Source organism: Scylla paramamosain, unplaced genomic scaffold, assembly GCF_035594125.1.
Source record: "Scylla paramamosain isolate STU-SP2022 unplaced genomic scaffold, ASM3559412v1 Contig38, whole genome shotgun sequence".
In the NCBI taxonomy this organism is placed as follows: domain Eukaryota; kingdom Metazoa; phylum Arthropoda; class Malacostraca; order Decapoda; family Portunidae; genus Scylla; species Scylla paramamosain.
Window position 1 is genome coordinate 468,073 of NW_026973703.1, and position 24,428 is coordinate 492,500.

The window sequence follows — 24,428 nt, forward strand, 5'->3', positions numbered from 1 at the left end:
AATCAAGAGAAAATCATGAAACTTTAATTTATGTAAAAAAAAAAGAAATATACAGGTGTCACGTTCCGAGGAATATTGAGTGCGCTGTGGAAATTCAACCCTGAATTACTCTTTTGTTTTACACACTGCGCAGAGTAGTACCTGCTTAATTCATCCTTTTTTATACTGATTTTCCCCATCACCAGCGCTTCAAACACCGGAGATTTACGTGCACACCACACTATATACTGTACATGGAGAGGTGAATTAGTACTGCGTTGTGTTATTGCTGACCTTAATGATGCAGTAGTAATTGTGACAAGAGGAACTGTGAAATGCTGAACCATGACGAGCAATGATGTTACAGGAAGAAATATACACTGAAAGGGAAATATTTCTGCAACATGGAGGAGGAATACAAAGGAATACAAAGGAAAGCCAAACAGCAACAGACCTTTTGGTCCTTGCAAGGCTGTTTGGTAACTACTTCTAACTAGCCACAGGGAAGAGAGACAGGACAGCATAGCAGAAGGCTCCTCCCCACTATTCCCAACTATTTCCATGCCAGCGCAAAGTTGGGTAAAAGTACCATGCAGTATGGAAAAACTGACATGGAATTTTCATAGGAAAGGTTGAAAGGAAGTTGTATTATTCACCCTACGTGAACTCTATACGCCTATCTGAATGTTAATACAATTTATAATAAAATTGGTGTTTCTAAAATAAGAGTTTATTAGTGAATTTAGTAATTATTCGGAAAAGAAGAGAGCTTGTTGGGGATTTGCTTTTAAATATTTGTCTATTTTATTTTTTACATGATTCAATAGTATTGCTGTTCACAATTTCTGCAGGAGGTTTATTCCATATATTTACTGTACGATCAAAGAAAAAATGTTTGGCTTCGTGGGATTTAAAACGTTTGGGTATAATCTTGAATCCATTATTTCTTGTTAGGTTAGAATGATCAATGGTAAAATATTTATGTGCATCAATGTTACTATATCCTTTGAAAATTTTGAACACTTCAATTAGGTCTCCTCTTATCCTGCGCTTTGTTAAACTAAATAGGTTTAGTTCTTTCAATCGTTCCTCATACGGCTTATTACGCAATCTTGAATCATCTTTGTGACTCTGCGTTGTATCTTTTTTTTATTTTTTCAGTATCTTTTTTGTAATATGGTGACCAGAACTGTACACAGTATTCTAGATGAGGGCTCACCAGTAACTTATATAAGGCAAGTATAACTTTTTCTGATTTAAATTCGAAGGTTCTTCCAATGAACCCTACTAATTTATTTGCCGTCTTTACTGTTTCTGTGCAGTGTTGACTCGGCTTTAGGTCGTTTGACACAACGACACCAAGATCTTTTCTTTATCAGCGCTTGACAGTGGCATGTTATTCATTACATATCTCGCCTGAACATTGTTGCTTCCGATATGTAGAATTTTACACTTTTCTATATTGAATCTCATCTATCATTTTTCTGCCCAGCTTATTAGTTTATTGAGGTCACACTGCAGTTCCTGCCATTGTGACACAGACGTTACTCTACTTGTTATTTTGGTGTCGTCTGCAAATTTACTTATTTTGCAGTTTATCCCTTCATCACTATCTTTAATGTACATTATGAAGAGTACTGGTCCTAATACAGAGCCTTGAGGAACGCCGCTATTTACCTTATGCCACTCTGACTCTTTTCCATTAATCACAACACGCTGTTTTCTGTCAGAGAGCCAGTCTCTCAGCCATTTCAGGGTGTTTCCGGCAATGCCGTGAGCTTTTACTTTACTGATGAGGCTCTTATGGGGAACAGTGTCGAAAGCTTTCTGGAAATCAAGGTAGATAATATCAACAGCTTTTGTCTCGTCATACGAGTTAAATACTTCATAAAAGAAGTCTAGTAAGTTCGTTAAGCAGGAACGCTTGGTTCTGAAACCGTGTTGCAAGTCCTTTACGATTTTACTTTTTCATTATTATTCATTATTATGATTTCATTATTCCATCGTTTCGGTTTGGTGTTTTTTACCTTCCGTCTGTTTCGTTGCGGTACACAAAATCGCGGTAAAATACACTGGGCCCGTCCGGGATTTGAACCCGGGACCTCCTGCACCCAAAGCAGGAATCATACCCCTAGACCAACGGGCCGTTTAGGAGGAGGAGGAGGAGGAGGAGGAGGAGGAGGAGGAGGAAGATTACAAACCCTAATATGGTAATGATTGTGAGCAGCAAATAAAAATCACTACTAAATCTTGAAGATCCGAGAGGCTGGAGGAAGAAATCTGGACTGAGAGGGAGGAATCCGTGTGACGAGGAGGAGGAGGAGGAAGAGGAGGAGAAGGTTACGGTCTCGGAGATTAATGACTCACCCGCCACCCACACAGGAGAGGCGGGTGAGGGCTTGGGAGGAAGGAAACACGCCCTAAGGTAGAAATTGGGGTCTGAAGGTACAAGGTTCTTCTCCTTGCTGGGAAAGTTGGGTAAGTTCTGTCGTCTTGAGTACAAAGGCAAAATTATATGAAGAGGCATTTTTGGTGTGTGTGGTTCTCTCTCTCTCTCTCTCTCTCTCTCTCTCTCTCTCTCTCTCTCTCTCTCTCTCTCTGGTTGTTTGCTTGGTTGGTTAGATGGTTTAGTTTAGGGTATTTTTTTTTTCTATGCTTACTTGTTGTTGAAGTTTTTTGTTATTATCATTATTTTCTTTTCATTATATTATTATTGTTATTATTATTATTATTATTATTATTATTATTATTATTATCAATCATCATCATTAGTAGTAGTAGTAGTAGATACTATTATTATTATTATTATTATTATTATTACTATTATTATCAATCATCATCATCAGTAGTAGTAGTAGTAGATATTATTATTACTATTATTATTATTATTATTATTATTATTATTATTATTATTATTATTATCATTAGGTAAAAAATGCAATTAATTAGTGTGTATGTATGAGAGAGAGAGAGAGAGAGAGAGAGAGAGAGAGAGAGAGAGAGAGAGAGAGAGAGAGAGAGAGAGAGAGAGAGAGAGAGAGATTCCTTACTCTTAAACCTACTGACTACTTTAAGCCTGCACACACACACACACACACACACACACACAGACACACACACACACACACACACACACACAGACATACACACACACACACACACACACACACACACACACACACACACACACACACGCACACACACACACACACACACACACACACACACACACACACACACACACACACACACACACACACACACACACACACACACACACACACACACACACACACACACACACAGACACACACACACGCACACACACACACCTGCAGAATCACCTGAATAACTTCAACTCTTTTTCACTCCTGCAAGTCAGTGAGTATTAAGTGTTGGCAAACTTTAGTCGAGGTCTAACGCGGAGAATTTAGTGGTGGGGTAAGTAAACTGGGAGACTTGTAAACTGCTTTAAACGAGGTTGTATATTTACTTAACATATTATCATATTAACTTACACACTCAACGAAATTCTGACGCAAACAGGTGTGTGTGTGTGTGTGTGTGTGTGTGTGTGTGTGTGCGTGTGTGTGTGCGCCTGTGCGTGTGAGTGTGTGCGCGCACGCCCGCCTTCTCTGCCTCCACTGCCGCCATGATCTCCAAAACTGCCAACATAATTTAGGTTTTCTTTAATATATTTCCCAGGTCTCGCTGGCGCGAGACTTAAGAGGTCGCGAGGACGATTAAGTCAACTTTAGAAAACAGCCACGGTAAGGCACCCCCGACCCCGCCCCCCGGCAGCCAGACAAATTAGTCCCCAGCCCAGCAGATCACGCAAATATTTCCCTCATCACAGCACGCATAAATTTCCAAACCACCAGTGCACCAAAGCACCACAAAGCACAACAAAACACCACAAAATGGCCGCACATTCAACATTCCAGTCAGCAAGGATGATGGAGATTTAAAATGAATGAGTAAGAATTGGATAAAAGGAGGCCAAACGGGATAGGAGAAGAATGAATAAGAATGTGAATTGTGAGAATGACAGGAAGAAAGAACGAGTGAACATGATAAATACAAGGGAAGCCATGGAGGACAAAAGAGGTGGTAGGGACAGAAAGCAAAGATGACACCGGTAAAAAATAATAATAGGAAGAAGGAAAAAAGAGACGTGAAAGGAGAAATAAGAGGAAAAAGAGACAAATACCAGAAGGAAAGGAATAGAAAAAACGAGAGAATAAATGATAAATAAACATAAGGACATCGAGAAGGAAAACAAAAAAAATAATACAGATAAGATGCGGGAGAACTTCAGAAAGGAAATGAAAGAGGGATAGAAGACTAGAAAAAGAAAAAAAGAAAAAAGGAGAGAAAATACCTAATTAAATAGGGAAAAAGTGAACGAATGAGAGAAGACGGACGAATAGGAATAAAACAAAGAAAAATAATAAACAAGAGTAAAGAAAGATAAAACAATAAAAGGATAAAAAGATAAAAAAAAGAGAAGAACTGGGAAGAGCACGAAGTAAGGATAAGAGAGGAAGAAATGAGGAGTAAAGAGAAGGAGAAAACAGAGAAAAGTGAGAAAGGATCAAGAGAAATTGTGAAATGGCGTTAAGAAGAAAGGAAGCGAAAAGCAGAAAAAGGAAGATTTATCGAGAAGACAAAGAACTGTAGGCTGCAAGTACAAGAAAAAAAAAAACAATAAAAGTGTGAAGCAACAAACTATTAAAAATAAATGGAAGGACGGAATAAGAAAAAGAGAAAGAAATGCGAAAAAAAATATTAAAAGAAAAATAAGAAGAAAGTTTAGAAGAGGAAGAAAGGTAATAAAAGTGAGACAAGATGGAACGAAGCAGAGAAGAGAAAGAAAAGAGAATAAAGATGAGAAGAGGAGAAAAAAGAAGGCCAGAAGCGAAGGAAAAGAATTAAAGGAGAAAAGTAACAAATTAAACGAGGAAAAAAAGCGTAACACAAAAAGGAAGAGTAGTAGATGAGACAACTATCAAGAAAGTGGAATAATATGATAAAAAAGATGCAAGAGGAAGAAAGAGAAAAAGTAAGACGAGAAGGAACGAAGGAGGAAAGACGGACAAACGGGAAAAAAATGAGAGGAGGAGGAGGAGGAGGAAAAGGGTGTGGAGAAGAGGTAAAGATGAAAGAAGAAGAATGCAAGGAAGAGGAGGAAACGGGGTAGAGGTGGGAAGAGATGGATACGGGAAGAGAAGGAAAAGAGAGCAGAGGAGGGAGGACGGAGAGAGAGTAGAGATGGGAGGAGAAGGCTGCGGAGAAAACATGCACAGAAAAGATGAGAGGAGAAGGATGCAGGGAAGAGGAGAAAGGAGAATAAAAATGAGAGGAGAAGAAGCATGCGAAGACGAGGAGAGGGGCGCGGGGAAGAGGAGGAAAAGGGAATAAAGGTGGGAGGGAAAAGGCGTGGGAAGGAGGTATCGGGCGGGGACACAGTTCATGGCTTGGGCTACTGAGCTGGTCATCTTTGATCTACAGCGCCGCAAGACACACCCGACCAAACACTTTGTTCCACTACTCTCGTGGCATTTTGCTTCTGACATTTTCTCTCTCTCTCTCTCTCTCTCTCTCTCTCTCTCTCTCTCTCTCTCTCTCTCTCTCTCTCTCTCTCTCTCTCTCTCTCTCTTTCCATTCATCGTTTTTTTTTTTAACTAAGCTAAAGTACTTTGCTATTTTCCTCTTATTTCCTTTCTCTTTCTCTTCCTCCTCTTTCTCCCCTCTTCCTCCTTTCATTTTCTTCCTTACCCCATTTTTTCCTCCTCCTCCTCCTCCTCTTGTTATGATAATGATGAAAATGATTATAATTATAGTAATAATGTCAACAACAACAACAACAACAACAATAACAGTAACAACAACAATAATAATAATAATAATAATAATAATAATAATAATAATAATAATAATAATAATAATAACGATAACAATAAACAATAATAGTAATAATAATAACAGTGATAATAATAATAATAATAATAATAATAATAATAATAATAATAATAATAATAATAATAATAATAAAATAAAAATAATTATTGTTCTTCTATTATTATTATTATTGTTATTATTGTTATTATTATTAACACACTTTTATTATTATTATTATAACTATTACTACTATTACTATTTCTCCTCCCTCCTTTCCTCCCATTCCTTCCCTGCTGCACCTCTCCCCTTCCTCCTCCTCCACAAACTCCTCACTTCTTCCTCTCCTTTCCCGCACCACAGCCCCATCCACCACCACCACCGCCGCCCCATCTACCACAACCCCCCACCCCCCACCCGGTGACATACGAGCAGCCAGGGAGGTGACGTGGGCCAGTGGTTCGCGGCGCTAATCTCTGAGGGCACAACCTGCTGCTGCCCGTAAACAAGTGACGGAATATCCTCATGTACTGGTAATGCACCTCACGGCCCGAGGAGGAGGAGGAGGAGGAATGTGAGTGTAGAGAAATTGGAGCGAGAGAGAGAGAGAGAGAGAGAGAGAGAGAGAGAGAGAGAGAGAGAGAGAGAGAGAGAGAGACTATGCCTGTGGTTTTCGTCTTATTTGGGAAACAAAAAAGCATGAAAAAAACGAGGAAATCATTTATAATTGAGTCAAGTTACCTAAAAAAAAACACAAAGGAAGAAAAAATAGCATCGCACGTGTTGGTCGTTACGGGATTGTTTGTGGGGAGTGAGCTAGGACAGTGCACAAAGGAACGGAGGGAGGGTGAGAGGAAGGGAAGATAACGCCACAGTGAGTGAAAGGCATTGGCTCCCCTCCAGAGAATTCTTCCCATACATTTTCAAACTGTAGAATGTTTCCTCTACCTCTCCTCCATTCGTCTTCCCTTCCTGCATCCCTCTCCTCCTCTTCCAGCCACGACGCCTGCCGTCCCTCCACGTTGCCTCCACCTTTTTCATCTCTATTCCTCCTCCTCTTTCCTTCTCCCTTCATTATGTGTCCCGTTTCTTGTACCTTCCCTTCACCTTCCTCATTTGCATTCCTCATCCCTCCTCGCCTCTCCTCCATCTCCTTAATGCCTCCAGTCCCCTTCATTCCTCCCATATCTCCCGTACATGCTATTACTCCCCTCTTTCGCTTCCTCTCCCCATTACCTGCTATTCACCTGAGTTCCTTGAGACAACGAGTTCCAATAGAACATTCAAGAGGAAAGGGAGATTAAGGAAGGGAAGGAGAGGAGATGGAGAGAAAGTAAGAATATCTCCTCTCTCCCCCTTTCCCTTCCCCTTCTAAAGCCTTCCCCTTCCTCCCTTAACCCGTGATCAACAAGGTAATTAAACACTCAGTAAGCTGAAGGAGTGGGGAATTTTCCTTAAAGTTTCCTATTTAGATGCACTGAGTCCGCACCCTCGACGCATCGGTTATTAACAGTATTAACAGCACTTTTTTTTGTGAGGAGGAGACGAAGGGATGGAGGGAGGCGCTGTGTGTGTGTGTGTGTGTGTGTGTGTGTGTGTGTGTGTGTGTGTGTGTGTGTGTGTGTGTGTGTGTGAGCGACAGGGGCGAGAGGGAAAGGCAGTGTGTGTTAAGGCAAAGGGGCGCTATAAGGCTGGTAATGCTTGGGAAAGAATGAATGGCAGGCACGAGGCAGGAGGAGGAGGAGGAGGAGGAGGAGGAGGAGGAATGTGAGTGTAGAGAAATTGGAGAGAGAGAGAGAGAGAGAGAGAGAGAGAGAGAGAGAGAGAGAGAGAGAGAGAGAGAGAGAGAGAGAGAGAGAGAGAGAGAGATGAACGGACTGGTCAGGTGGAAATATAAGATCATGCAACACGATTAGTGGTTTCGAAAGTGTCATGAAGCTTGGTTATGGAAATAAAATATATATTGAGTCTTTTTTTTTTATTGCAATAGAAAAACAAAAATAGAATAAACTGATAAAAAGATAACTACATACATAGATATATGCATAAATAAACAAGATAAATAAATTACATGTGAACAAATAAATAAATGAAACACCCAATCGGTTTAGAAGAATATGAAGGACAACTCATATAAAAAGATAATAATAAGCAGAATATACTCAGATTACAAGAATTCAGAAAAAAAAAAAAACAAGAATTGACTTTTCGTAAGAAGGATATGAATTTGGTGGGAATAGAAGAACACATGGCACAAGATCGCCAGTTGTGGAAAGCAGTCACCGCCCGTCCAACCCCTCCCTCATGGCAAAATGCGCACGTTAAACGAAAATGATGATGATGATGATGATGATGATGATGATGACTTTTCGTAAGGCAGCTCACGTCTTACCAAATCCTCCTGACGACGAACAAATGAAGGGCAAGTAAGCTATCGGCATCATTTCCATCCGGCGAATATTGTAGCTGAAGGAGGCGCGGCTGTTCCTCACGTGCATAAAAGTGGCGCCTTTATTTTTCGAGAAAATGTAGTGGATTCAGAGACTCGTGTGGGATCCAGTTCTTCATGATGGTGATCGTGTCAGTGCTTCGCCAGAGCCAGCTGGTTCCCGTGCACTGATTCTCACTGCACAGGAGCGTTGGAAACCCTTAGAGCTTGGACACACAGGGCGGTTGTAACCGAGCGGTTGCAACCGCTCGGTTACATTTTCAATGATAGCCTATGGAATCGTTCACATGTAACCGCGGCGGTTTGGTAACCGCGGCGGAACCGACGGGGACCTCGCAACCGCGCGGTTGGCCAGCGTGTCGAGATACATACAGACATATTACATCGCACACACAGGGCGGCGCGCCGCTCGGTTTGAAGGCATTGGGCGACGCTATTGGTTGTGCGCCAGCTAATGAGATAACACGATGTGCATTACTATGGCAACCTTGGGCTTTGCCTGATGAATCACGTTAGGTAATACCACTCAGTCACTGCAGTACTGCTGAGGTAGACGTTATGGAGCGGGATCATTTTGATACGGATTTATTTATCAATGAGATAGAAAAACGCCCATCAATATGGGACATGAAATCTCCCCACTACAAGGACAGGGTGATGAAGAAAAAACACTGGGAAGAGGTCGCTGACATTTTCTGTCCTGACGGAGAAATCAAGGAAAAACAGGGTACAGGGTGGTACAGGGTGGTAAACAAGCCGTGCGTAAGTCTATCATGTAGAATCGGATGAATCCAATGTTGTCTTTGCCTCTGCTTGCGCCGTTTCAAGCGGCGATGTAGCAACCAAACGCATGCTACTTCCTCCACATCCATCGTGACACTGCCAAGTAAAAATTCAGGTGAAAAAAATAACAGTGGGTCAACCGCCGCGGTTCCGCTGCGGTACAAAACGCCTTGTGTGGACAATGCCAGCGTGGAACGCTCGCTAGCCGCCGCGGTTGCAACCGCCCTGTGTGTCCAAGCCCTTAAGGAGAGCGATTTCCCGGTTTTGCTCAGTGCTACTCGATTCCTTTACTTTAGAAACAAATTTTACGTGTAATCTGTTCAAGGAGATATTGGCACGTATAATACACTGCAATTATTATTATCATTACTTTTAAACTAATACATTCAATGATTTGTTGTGTCATATATAAACTATTGATAGTAACAACAACAACAACAACAACAATAATAATAATAATAATAAAAATAACAATAATAACAAAAGAATAAGGACAAGAACAAGAAGAATTATAACACCACCACCACCACCACCACAACCGCAACAACGCTAATACTAATAAACGAATAAAATAACCAAACTTTGATAAGCACTACGAGTTTTCCGAGTTTGTGGATGAAATATGAGATAATCACACCTTTCACACATTTCAACTATCACCTCAAGATAAAAAAAAAAAAAAACAAAGAAAGAAAAAGACGGGGGGAGGAAAAAAAAAAACGCGAAGGGGGAAAAAAAGAAAGGACAAACTGACCAGGGAGGATTTGCGGCAGTGAGAAAATTAATGTGTGTGTGTGTGTGTGTGTGTGTGTGTGTGTGTGTGTGTGTGTGTGTGTGTGTGTGTGTGGAATACAGTGTTGTGTTGGTGTGGGAGATGTGGTGAGTAATCTGATACATTGCGGGACTCACCTCGCCACACCAACAAGAACAATTAGACCCACCACCACCACCACCACCAACGCCGCCACTACCACCACCAGTACGTGCACCACCACAGTAACATTCAGTACAACCACTACAGGCTACAGTTTCCTATAGCGAGCTACAGTTCACCTCTGTACTACCCGGGTACTAAACATCAACATTTCACAGGCATTGTTGCAGACTCTGATAGGAAAGGTTGTTGTATATATATATATATATATATATATATATATATATATATATATATATATATATATATATATATATATATATATATATATAAACAGGGTGTAACGCGGGTTTCTATAAATACTGAGAGGTGAAAGAACGCGTAATTCTAAGTAGAAAATGTTCTAAACACATATGCATATAAGGCTTTGTTTACTCGTCAGGAGTTGAAAATGTACGGGACTCGCGGGTGTGCTCTGCGTGTAGCTGAGATTAATAAGTACAGACGGTTGCATTGTCTCAGTCTCGGAGGTGCCATTTCCTCAAATCATGAATGGTTTAATCTTATTTTTTGCAAACTGTGGAATATTACACTATCTTATAACAAGACAATTGGTGTTAAAAAGCGTGTAATTTACCGATAAGCATTACACGACAACGTTATTGCGGTGATCAAAGCACTCCTATAAAATGCTACGTGGCATCATCACTCAGCTGTTTTCAAGGTCGCTCGGACTCGTTCCCCCCTCCTCCCATGTTTCGATGATGCCGCGTAGCATTTTACAGGAGTATTTTTAATCACCGCAATAATGTTGTCGTGTGTAGGGGGGCTTGGCTAGAAAGACACCGGCCGCCGTTGTCTGCTTTTATTCAGCTTAGTACAGAACACATCTTCGTAGACAGCGAGGCGCGGGGCAACTAACTCACGCCTTGGCGGGAACCGCTTGTGATGGCGGGTCTCACAGATGCCAGCGCTCACTATATTTGCATAGCTATCCTACAACTTCCCTCCCCTGGAGATGTTGCAGGGGCATGACAATGGCACTGAACAGTCATCTTAACATATCAAAATTACATGTCCTTATACTTAACATTAAGCCATTTTCACTCCACAGACTTCACAAAGTGCACATCCTGCGGTGTTGAACGCCCTGGGAGACTGATGCAGCAGGGCGCCGCTCCCAGGCTGGCCAGTGGTATCTTGACCAGGTCTCTGAGGCCAGCCTGACGCTGCAACAGCGCAATCCTGAGGCAGAGCGATGACATCAGGGCTGGGCCAGCTACACACACCTGGGCCCCCGTGTCGGCCACCGCTTTGGTGGTGCACGCTCGACCACCCACCTGTGGGGCCAGCTGTATCTGCAGGAGTGGCTCTGAGACGATATCGGTGGCGCCGACGGTCACACTGTTGACAGCCTTACCAGCCTCACGTTTCCCGGAGTTCTTGCACCTCCTCTTGAAGTGCCCATGTTTCCCACACGCAACACAGGTAGCATGCGGGGCAGGAGGCCTTGCCGGGGGCGTGCTTATACCCACACCAACGGCACGACTTGTGGGGTTCTGTGGCAGGGTGGCGCGAGACGGCAATCATGGGCTGGCGTGAAATCACATCATCGCTAATGTCACCAGACGTGACATCAGTGCCCGCCAATTCACACGCGCGAATTTTTCCCGCCACTCATGGAGTTACGTCGGGCCGCCTCGAACGAAACAAAGATCCTGAGGCTCTCCACATCACCAAAAGCATGACACTGTCGAAACACTTTTCGTCACGTCACGTCGGGCCGCCTCGAACGAAACAAAGAAGATCCTGAGGCTCTCCACATCACCAAAAGCATGACACTGTCGAAACACTTTTTGTTTCAGGGCAGAGTCACTCAGACCAACTAACACTGCGCAAAAGCATATACTCGTACTTTGAGAGGTCACACTCACATTGCGGGCACTGAAATTCACAATCCATGGAGCGCTGGGCACACCGCACAATGAACGCACTGATAGACTCATCCACGGCCTGATAAATGCTAAAGAAGTCAGACCAGCGCACTGCCTGATTCAATGCCCGCAACATGATCTTACCGATGGCGTCCAGTGCGTCCTTCTTAGACATGGCTTGCCACTGATCCGTACTGAACTTCACGTCCAGGGCCCGCTGCAGGTCAGCTCCACACAACAGGCGAATGTGGAGCACGGCTTCCTGATCCGGCCAGCGTGAGAGGGACAGCCATACCTCCATGAGCGCCGCCACGTACTGAAGGCTGCCGAGGACATCTCCAGAATGCATTTCTCCGGTTTGGCCCCAGCAGGAGCCTTTCCTGAGGGACGCTGGCTAGTGGCAGAAAGCGATGCCAGGCTGGCCTGTAGTGATGCGATGGCCTGCTGCTGGGTCAGGAGAGTTGACTGAGCTTGAGTGACGAGCGACGGGGACAGCCCGCCTGCCGCAGAGCTCCGGCGGCCTCGCGGAGTTGCGCCAAGGCGACGTGGCAACGGCATGATGAACAGCACGTAGCTTCGAGGTCACTGCGCCATATATGAGGGATTGGCTAGAAAGACACCGGCTGCCGTCGTCTGCCTGCATTCAGCTTGGCACAAGAAACACACATATGTAACCAGCGAGGCGCAGGGCAACTAACTCCCGCCTTGGTGGGAACCGCTTGTGATGGTGGGTCCTATAGATGCCAGCGCTCACTATATTTGCATAGCTATCCTACATCATGTAATGCTTATCGGTGAATTACATGCTTTCTAATGCCGTTTTGTCTTGGTATAAGATACTGTAATATTACACAAACTGCAAAAACTAAGATTAAACCATTCGTAATTTGACCAAGTGGCACCTCCGAGGCTGCGACAATGTGTGTCCGTCATTTCACAGAGCACACCCGCGAGTCCAGTGCATTTTTAACTCCTCTGACGGATAAACAAAGCTTTAAAATGCATATGTGTATAGAACATTTTCTACTTAGAATTACACGTTCTTTCACCTCTTTCAGTATTTCCAGAAACTCGCGATACATCCTGTATACCACCAGTGCACATGCTATTCATTATTTTGTTTCATACACTGACCAGAAACACGTACGTACATATTATATATTTCATTTTTCATAGTCCAGTGTAAATTCCAAAATTCACACTTATAAAGGAAGTACTAGATAATAAATGTATATATGTATGTGGTTGGGTTTAGAATTCCAATGAAATTCTTTACAGACATTTTCACGATGCAGTACACATCACTCTTAAGGGCAACGAGAGAGAGAGAGAGAGAGAGAGAGAGAGAGAGAGAGAGAGAGAGAGAGAGAGAGAGAGAGAGAGAGAGGGGGGGATGAAGTGGAATAAAAGGAAAACTAGTAGATAGATAGATGGATACATAGATAGATAGACTGACAGATAGATATAGATAGACAAATAGGCAAGCGATCTTTAATGTGACCAGCTAAAAGATAGTCAGACTGAAAGATTGGAAGATAGAGAGGCAGGCAAACACACAAATAGATATGCAGAGACAGAAACACAAGCAGACAATAAGAGAGGAACACACACACACACACACACACACACACACACACACACACACACACACACACACACACACACACACACACACTCATTCCATTTACAAGTTAATTATAATCAAGTACTTATAGTTTCACGTTTCCTCGGAGGCTGGAGGCAATACAGCTGATGCAGTCACCCCCTCAAGTACTAATCTGCATCCTACTAAGCCTGATGATGCGCCTTCTACTAGTGTTCCGTGCTGACAGTATAGATAACAGGTGGTGATAGTGCTGGTGGTAGTGGTGGTAATTGTGTCTAGGATAAAACTAATGAATTCTAATCATTATTGCCATTACCAGCATTATCAGTGATAGTAGTAATAGTAGTAGTAGTAGTGGTAGCAGCAGCAGCAGTAGTAGTAGTACTGGTGGTGGTGGTGGTGGTAGTGGTGATAGTAGTAGTAGTAGTAGTAGTAGTAGTAGTAGTAGTAGTAGTAGTAGTAGTAGTAGTAGTAGTAGCAGTAGCAGTAGCATCAGCAGCAGTAGTAGTAGTAATAGTAGTAGTAGTAGTAGTAGCAGTAGCAGTAGCAGTAGCAGGAGTAGTAGTAGTAGTAGTAGTAGTAGTAGTAGTAGTAGTAGTAGTAGTAGTAGCAGCAGCAATCGTAATAACGGTAGCAATCAAACAATTAGACAACAATAACACCTCTCTCTCTTACATAATTACTGTTGTTGTGATTGCACCGTGACGAATATATAACAATAACAACACCAACACCAACACCAACACCAACGACAGAAGCAGCGATTACAACACCGTACCATACAACACCGTACCAATAATTTCCGGCAACAAAATTAAGAGCAACCCAGGATGTATTACTTGACCACTTACCCCTGTGCCCCCCTCACCTGTCACACGCTGTAATCATCCCCCACAACACCTGAATCAGTGCTAGCCAGAATTTGATTACACTTTCACTTTGACCAAATTAGAATGTTGATGATTTAAAAAGGACAAAATCATAGTGTAGACAGTGTATTTCAACGGGGATGCGCTACACATGATCCGCCTCTCCCTCCGCACCCATGCACACACACCAGAGAAAAGATGAATGAAGATGACCATTCAGTAAAGAAAGGTGTGTCAGGTATTAATTACGTATTTGTCCCGCACTAACACCTGTCATGCCTGAGTAACTTTGCTGACTGGGAAGTGATGTTAAAAAAATAATCAATGCGAGTACGGCCGTGATGTGTTTATGATTGAAATTTTTTATTACATTACACGTGGTGACACCTTTGTCCAGGTGTGATGGCTTAAACAGATCGTAAACAAATCATAAAATATTTCTCGTTTCTAATCTTTTTTCATTCAGAATTCCCTTCCCTTCCAACAAAAAAAAAAAAAAAAAAAACATCAGAAGTAAACGAAAAACAAAAGAAGAAGAAAAAACTGTGCCAGTATGCATGTCTACACGTATCAGTCCCTGTATAAAATATACATAATTATATACACTTATCATTACTCTCCATAAACTTATGCAATCTTTTTTTTTTTTTTCATCCCCACTGACTCGATCCTGACTGCCTGATTACTGAGTTTAATCTAGTCATCTACCACAATTTCATGAACAATTTCTTCAGGCCACTTTTTTTTTTCTTTTTAATTAGCAAACATTAACCCGTTGTCCCGTGTTGAGACAAACCTAAACGCATCAAGTACTATTTGTTCCCTACCTTTCCTCTTAACATGGCTCAGAAACATGCACTTCTTATTCTAAACCACCTAAAACAGAGCATTGTTGTTTAATTATTTCTGAAATGGCATTTCTCAGAAATACTTCACTTACATACTTTGAAATTCACCTAAAACAGAGACTTACTGTTTCCTAATATTTAGTTTCACGTTGTCCAAAAATATTAACTGTTCCGGGAGGTGCCTGTGCATATACACCTGTCCGAGAGGCGAGTGAGAACCGTGAATTCAGAGTGCAGCCTTTGATGATTTCAGAGCAAACACAACCACCCAGTGACCCGGTGAATTGCGTGAAAGAATGTCCCAATTTCTTTCGTCCTAATTCTGCAGCAAGTCATGTATGACTAAGGAGGATACACAAATTAATCCAAATATGATCAGCGAGGATTCCACCTCAAAGAGAGAGATTGACAGGTTAAAAGTATGCAAAGATGTACTCATATCTTTCCATTTAATTTTTGCTTGGCATTACGAGTATCATAATGTGTGTGTGTGTGTGTGTGTGTGTGTGTGTGTGTGTTATGTAGGAGGGACACTGGCCAAGGGCAACAAAAAATCCAATAAAAAAAAAAGCCCACTGAGATGGTGTGTGTGTGTGTGTGTGTGTGTGTGTGTGTGTGTGTGTGTGTGTGTGTGTGTGTCGCTGTTTGCATGCATTTTCTCCCTATAATCTTTGTAACTAACTAAATAACCCAAAGAAAGGCAAGACTCTTTACATTTCTTGCTGTAAAAACTAAGCTTCCCCAATTACTAAATTAACTATAAACTCAAACACCGTCAAACTTAATTACGTATTTATACAGGTGCCGTGAAAAACCGAGAAGAAAAAAAAATAAAAAAAAACTCCTTAGACTAGTTAAATACCACTCACCTAACTACTACTAAACTATTACTACTTCTCGGGACTATTACCTGAGCACTAATTACTCCCTACATGTTAAGCTGGTAGAAAGTGGGAGAAGGGAAGGTAAGGGAAGGGAAGGGAAGGGAAGGGAGGGAAAAATACGAGTAAAATGAAAAAAAAGCAATGGAAAGGAAGAAAAGGAAGAAAAGGGGACGGAAGGTAAGAACAGTGAAGAGAAGGGAATGGAAGAAAAGAAGATAAAGAATTAAAATTAGAATAATAGAAGGAAAGGAAACAAAGAAAGGGAACAGAACAGGAGGGAAGGAAGTTAAAGAAATCAAAGGAACATACCAAAGTGCAGGACGATGAAAATTTGTGAAAAAAAGGAAGGTGACGAAGGAAAGGAAAGAAGGGAAGGAATTTGTAGAGCACGTATGTGAGAAATCACGGAAAAGCAAAATATGAAAGAGAAAAAGGAAGAAGGAAAGTAAAGGAGATGAGGATAAGGAGATAAACGAAAGGAAAGTAGGGAAAAGAGTAAATTATGACAAAAAATAAGAAAGGGGGAAGCAGAAATTAAGGGAATTTATGCAAGAAAATGAAGGAAAAGTGAGATAAGGAGATAAGGGTAAATGAGGGTACATAGGAAACTAATAAAACTGAAAGAAAAGAAAGAAAAAAGTAAAAGGGGGAGAAGGGGATAGAAGATAGGAGGGTAAATGGTAAGGACTGATGGGGAAAAAAACATACATAAAGTGGAGGATAAAAAAAATTGTGAAAAAAGTGCATGATTATTCAGAATAGATGAAAATGTTAGCGAATATTTCAGGATGTGTGTGTGTGTGTGTGTGTGTGTGTGTGTGTGTGTGTGTGTGTGTGTGTGTGTGTGTGTGTGTGTGTGTGTGTGTGTGTGTCTGCCAGAATAACGAGACCAATTTCGTTAACTCAAAACCTATTAGGAGCAATTTTTCAACCCTAGTCTCCTATAATGTTCAGGGCTTCTCCTCTTTTGAAATCTCTAACCAATATTTATTCCTTTCGCAACAGTATAAAACACACACACACACACACACACACACACACACACACACACACACACACACACACACACACACACTAAAAATAAAGCTGTCGCACTTAAATCGATAAAAAAAAAAAAAGTATAATAGATTTGGCTTCGTGATCATCAATAAAATATCAACTTTATCACAAATCACTGCAAAGAAAAAATAAATAAAAGTCAGATTTCCTTCTTTTCGCCAAGCTTCAAAAAACGCACTCAAAATTTTCACCACAAAGTCCCGGTTCTCCTTCTCTCCTCCTTCCCTCCCAACACTTCCCTCTTCTTTCTCTTCCCACACCGCTCTCCGCCGCCACTCCATTGCCGCGATGACGCCACAAACTTTCCTCTCCCATTCATTAGTAACACCCTGAAAACTCACCATTTATCACTCAATACAAACGTGATAGTTTTTTTTTTTTTTTTCGGTCACTGCCTACAAAAGCAACCGTAATGCATAGTAATCTAAAACCTGGTATGAAATGTGTAATTATTATCTATATATATTTTTTTTCAACAAATAACTCGAAAAACAATGGAAAGTAATAGAGTGAATATAACTACAGTGAAAAATATAAATTGACAATAACTCGGTAAACAAAACAACCATTACGAGTATTTAATTTTGTCAAACACATGCCTTCACACACACACACACACACACACACACACACACACACACACACACAGAGTGAAAAGAAAGACAGTCAATAAAAAAAACGAATAAAATAACAAATGTGTGAAATAATTAATCAAGGAATACAGAATATCAAAGATATAATCAATGAAAAATTGATAAAGAAAACTCAAGAACTGTAACTTTTGTGAATTATTTTTGTGTGTGGCACATTGAAGGAAATGTTTGCATGTGTTGTGGATTAACACGTAAAATATTAACTGATTAACTAATTAACGGATGAACTACCTAACGGATGAACTAGCGAACAAATGAACTAACGGATTAACTCACTAACTAATGAAAGAACCAACGAACCAACCAACTAACTAACGCATGAACGAACGAACGAATGAACTAACCAACTAATTAACCCACGAGTGGACGAACGAACGAACTAATCAACTAACTTAACTAGAAATGTTAAACACGTGCACAACTAAACATGAACTAAGACAATGAAGCTTCTAACTTATAGGAATCAATATCAAAACTCAGCAGTAGTGACTTCTCTCACTCAATCACGCTCACGCGCGGAGGAAGTGGTGATGGAATCTCTTGCGTGGCGAAAGCCATATAACCCTAATTATATGGCGCCATGTAACATAGGGTTATATGGCGCCGTAACATAAAACTGTACAAAAATACCAGCGATCTTGAAATGCAAATGAGAAGAAAGAAGGATAAGATATACGTAGGGAAACAGACAAGTAAATGAATTAGTACAATACAGGATTACTGTCGCCATTCCCCGAGCTGAAAGCTCTGCGCCAGCTGAAGGCTGCGCGAACACCACAACGTGTTGGATTTTCATTTTTCGGCATAAATGTTTTTCGGAATGTCAATGACACTGGCAGCGGTCCTGGCGTGGACTAGTCTCCACGCCAGCGTAGACCTGCACGCACCATCGGGGGGCGTGCTAGGTCTCCTCAGAGAGATAGAGGGGGAGGGCGCCCTGTGGTGGCTGGGCCCCTTCCAGCCCCCTCTGGTGCCCAACTTACACATGGCCTGTCCCGCGCCAGAGATGGGCTGGGGCTCCGGCCTGCCGGTGGTGGGCCCTATCCTCGCGGCGCGTCGAAGCGCCCACCACGTGGCCTGCCTCGAGGCCATCAGGAGCACCATACAGCAGGCGTACATGCTGTTCACCACACGCTGTCTGCTGTGGTGGGCAGCGGGGTCCCTGCTGGCCTCCCTTCTGCGTCTCCTGTGGCCTAGGTTGAGACGGCCACGCGTGCCACACACAGCCCAACATCCTGCTGACCATGGGGCGCCCAATCTGATCCTATTTGGCAGAGTGCACCCGCGGCAGGTGTGGGCTGTAATGACGTGCTTGTGGCACTACCACACACTGATGCGCCTCCACCGGCACCTTCGCAGGCCACATATGAAGGCCCTCCCCGCTCCTCCGTTGCCCTCTAGGACCGCGTCACCGCCACCCCGATCAGTAGCAGTGCTGCAGGTCCTGCCGTCTTCCAGTGTCCTTCCTAAATTTCCCTGCAAAATTTTCCCGCTGATCTCCAGCAGACTGGTGTGGCCAGCCGTCATCCATCAGATGAAACCTCTCCCCCCATTCCCAGCCACCTTCCCCCTGACACAGCGGTTTCTCCCCACCGCTGCCTCCCCACCGGACACACTACAGCTTCCTCCAGTCCCCTCACCCCCAGCCAACTTCCCTCTGATACGGCGATTTCTCCCCATCGCTGCCTCCCCACCGGACATCCCCCATCCTCCCCCCGTTCCCTCACCCCCAAGAATTTTTCGGCCTCAGGAGTGTCCTCCCCAGACTCCTCCATCAAAAAGTAAAAGCAAATCTCCCCCCACACTCGGGCTTTCCCCTCCCGAGTCTCACACTCCCCCCGATTCACACCCAGACATTCTGTCTGACCACGACACCCTCCCCCTCTCCCTCTTGCAACATCACCACCTTTGTCCCAATCATCCCAGCCGTTTGCAACATCACAGACACCCCCGGCCCTTCAATCCCCGTCACCAGCGTCCCCCACAAAGTCATCGTCCCCCACGGTATCAAAATTATCGCTACAACTCCCGGCCCCCATACCATGGCCCCCCTCCATATCAACCTCGACCCCCACATCAATCCCGCCCCCCATACCATCCCCGCCCCTCATACCACCACCGCCCCCCGCACCACCCACGGCCCCCACACCAGCAGGAGTTAAGATACAGCAGAGGCGGCCAGCAAAATGCAAGCCTTTACCGACACTCAGGCCACTGCAACGCGCCCGCCGCCACCAACACACAGGGCGGGCCAACACACACGGCGCTCCAGAATACACAACGCCCCGCCGCCCCGCGCACCACCCAAACAAGACGGTGTCGCCAGTGGGTGAGGAGGCGCGCCCCTCAAGCCCCGCCTGAGTGAGACTTCCTTTCCGCTCACGTCTGCCATGGCACCGTATGACTCTTTTTTTTTACAATGAGCCATGGCAACCTGTTTCTCTTATTACGTATTACTTCAATTTCTTACCAGTATTATATTAGACTTTCACACAGCAGAGAGAGAGAGAGAGAGAGAGAGAGAGAATGGGAGTGAGTGTTTCCAAGTGTTTCAGTGTCGCTTTCGTTACATTACAGTTCTGTATATAGAATAAAGTACCATGTTCCCAGCAAGGCAAGGGCTCTCAGTGGTACATTTGCACTTTCCAGGAGGTACATTGGGTCTCAGAGAATAACCGTTGCTGTGCAGTAATACATGGTGCTATAATGTGCAATCAGGTTGCGCAATGTTTTGTTCTCTAATCTCATAATTTTAGTAAGCAAAACTTTTATTTAAATGGTATCAATAGTAGGGAGGGCAGCTTTTGGTTTTCAGTGTCATGGAACTTCCCCTGGCCGCAATCTGAACTAGGACAGGAAAGATTCTATATATATTGCTTTAAGTGGTGTTACTTATTGCATACCGCGAATTATTGCATACCGCAGTGAGAGGGTTAATTAGAGGCCGTAATGATCCTCCGACCACATTGCTTGCCAGACTAACAACCACTTAATGATTCTCTGAATGGCTTGTCCTGCCATCCCCGCCAGCAGTGTTAACAGCAGACCGACCATTGCCCCGCCACTCCTCAGCCCTCTCCAGGCCTCCTCCTGCCCTGCACTCCCCCACCTCCCTGCCTGCACCCACTACACTTTTCAAACACGCTTCTTTGGTCAGACAATCATCGTAATTAATCTGTATTCACCTCGGTGGCCTGGTGTGCAAGACTGGGCTAAACTCGTGGTAACTCGTGTAACGTCTCCGTATTGAGTTGTACCTTTGCTGTTGATCCGCAGCGTGCACCAGCTCAGTCTTTAACACTCCAGTGCGAGGGTTGTGTGGAGGGGGCGGGACGGGCACGAGAGTTGAAAGAACGATAATAAAGAATGAGTGGATGTAAAGGCAATAGGAAAGTGACTGCTTATTTGTCCAGTTCTGAGACCAGACGGGGTGGAGGAGGGTGTGGGGGCGGTCAAATCGAGAGCGACTGTGGCCCATCAGCCTGCCGCAGTGTGATGGGCAAGGAAGCATGAGTGTTCCAGCGGTGCATATTACAGGAGGGAGGGAGACAGCTAATTTCTAGCCTGCCAGTCTGGAAAAACAGTTGCAATGCGCGTTCAATACATTTGTACACTTTTCAGTCGCTACGCCAAGACACCACCGTGACACCACCCGCAGGACGTGTGTGGAGGACGTGTTTGGGCCGAGAGGAGCACACGTGGATGAAGCAGTGTGGACGAGGGCTGAGGGTGGCAGAAGAGTGAATTCAGATGTAAATGGTCACACAATGATCTTAGGGTCGTTACTTCATTATGAAATCTATCAGCCCTCCAATTTGATGCAAAGGTAACGTTACAGGTTGTGTGTATGTGTGTGTGTGTGTGTGTGGAGAGAGAGAGAGAGAGAGAGAGAGAGAGAGAGAGAGAGAGAGAGAGAGAGAGAGAGATTGTGTGTGTGTGTGTGTGTGTGTGTGTGTGTGTGTGTGTGTGGAGAGAGAGAGATTAAACAACCAAACTCTGGTAGGTACAGGGTACGAGAAAGATTTAGGAGTTATAGTTAGCTCTGAACTCCGTCTAGGGAAACAATGCATAGAAGCCAGAAACAAGGCAAATAGGGTACTAGGATTCATTTTTAGGAGTGTTAAAAGTAGAAGGCAGGAAGTAATATTAAAGTTATACTTGGCGCTGTGCAGTTCTGGTCCCCACATTACAGGAAAGATATAGGTCTATTAGAATCAGTACAGAAGAGAATGACTAAAAGGATACAGGGGATGAGGAGTATTCCTTACGAGGCGAGGTTGAAGCTGTTAAATTTACATTCTTTAGAGAGACGTAGGTTAAGAGGGGACCTGATAGAAGTCTTTAAGTGGTATAAGGGTTATAACAAGGGAGATGTAAGCAAAATTCTTAGGATCAGCAACCAGGGTATAACAAGAAATAACGGGTTCAAGCTTAAAAAATTTAGGTTTAGGAAGGAGATAGGAAAAAATTGGTTCTCAAATAGAGTGGTAGATGAGTGGAACGGACTCAGTAACCATGTAGTTAGTGCTAGGACACTAGAGAGCTTTAAGAGAAGATTAGACAAGTTTATGGATGGGGATAACAGATGGAAATAGGTAGGTGTGTTTCATACAGGGACTGCCACGTGTAAGCCTGGTCGCTTCTTGCAGCTTCCCTTATTTCTTATGTTCTTATGTTCTTAACTACATATATAAAGACACCAACATGCTATAATAAACATTACACATCACCATGCACAACACCTTCACTACACCACCCTTACCTTCCCTTTAAGTCCCTAAAGCCCTTACCCACAAGCCACACAAATCCATACCAACTATAGGTTGTTGTTGTTGTTGTTGTTGTTGTTGTTGTTGTTGTTATATTTCACTCTTCCTTGGATTTTTGTACTTATTTTTTTTCTTAATCAGTTATGCTCTCTCTCTCTCTCTCTCTCTCTCTCTCTCTCTCTCTCTCTCTCTCTCTCTCTCTCTCTCTCTCTCTCTCTCTCTCTCTCTCTCTCTCTCTCTCTCTCTCTCTCTCTCGTACATACTGAAAGGGAAAGATGAAGTGCATTGTGTCCCCTAGAAATTCATAGAAAACGAGGACTGCTATAAATTTCCTCATATTTTATAAACAACAGTTAAATTTTGCCTGTGTTCCAATTAGTGGAAATCTGGAACATATAGTCTGGCATGCACGCCTGTTAATCGGCGCTTTGTCAGACACTAGAGCCATTAAAAACGAAAGAAAAACAAGTGCAAGTTTAAAAGTTTACTCTGCAGCAATCTGTCTCATTTCACTCACTTAAGAAAACGAATGGAAAATTTTCTCAGGTGGAAACTTTCGGGAGAGGCGGATGGAGGGGAGTCTAGTTTTAACTTCACTCAAAGATCTCAACCAGAAAATTGCGCCGATCTTTTTTCCTTCACGTGTTTCTTTAGGTTTCATAAGTGGCACGCGACTCCCAAAGCTTACGACATCGAGGACGAGGGAGGCAGACTTACGCCGCTCTTCATTTCCAGACTCAGAAGATTAAAAAGAAACAGGAAAAGAGTGAAGGAATGCATCTTTCTTGGCAGCTAAGTTGAAATAAATATAAGTTTGTCTGGAAATGCTACAGAAAAGTCATACAACTGAATGCAATAATACGGGACGATAATAAAACCCATTTCAGTTAACATAAAACAAGCATACTTTGTAAGACTAACGTACAAACTACTTAAGTGTTGCATCAAATGCCATTATATCTTTTAAATAAAAGTAAAAATAATAGAATATGTATAAAAATGAAACAAAGTTATTCAGTACAAAGACAAATATCTAGTTCACAAGATCTTGTGAACTAGTCTTCAAAGATATTAGCGTGAAAGTTGCCAACTGAATGCACCAAACACCGTTAATCATTTTTATGCTGAATAAGACTCAGAGAATCAAACAAATATATCTTGAACAGACTGAAAATTGCAGTCTTCACTATGCAGTTTTCAAGGATGTTGCAACAATAGAGTGAATTATATTCCGTTACTTCTTTTTAAAACAAGGCACCAATACTGAAACAGGATAAAAATAATGAAAGAGACATACGGTACCTGTTGAAAAACTGTATACATTTTGGAGTCACGGAAAGTCAGCAACAGGATTCATGAAATACTCTTGCCTCTTTTAACGTAAGTTATGATTAATAAAAGAAACTCAGAGAATTCAACATTTCAGTCCTTAAAATTCAGTGTTTCCAAAGGCATAGCAAGAGGAAAGTTGGTAATACGATCCACCACACACGGCGCTTCCTTCTCAACACAAGACACCACCACTCAATGCACTTGCAGGTAAATGAACATGTTGTGAAAAGCTGAGAAACGCAGGAAGTATTACATGCCATTATTTCCAGACTGTACTGCACACAATACAGAGACACTGAAATTGTCTCCAAGACCAAACACAATAAATGAAGTGTACGTAATGTTAATAAGCAAAGTAACGCTGCATTGAAATAATGGGGATGAAATGCAAGCACTGCCGTTTATTACAATATAGGGAAATTATTGGCAAGTGTGGAAACAGCCAGACTGGTGGTGGTACGTACACTTTTCCTCTATAACAAATGGTGCAG

General features: G+C 42.8%; 1 non-coding gene across 1 annotated transcript; it reads right to left on the reverse strand.

Moving 5' to 3' along the window:
- Positions 1-2,053: 2,053 nt before the first annotated feature.
- Positions 2,054-2,125, reverse strand: Trnap-ugg (transfer RNA proline (anticodon UGG)). The gene has a single exon. It is a non-coding gene; the product is annotated as a tRNA-Pro (tRNA).
- Between the last annotated feature and the right edge of the window lie 22,303 nt (positions 2,126-24,428).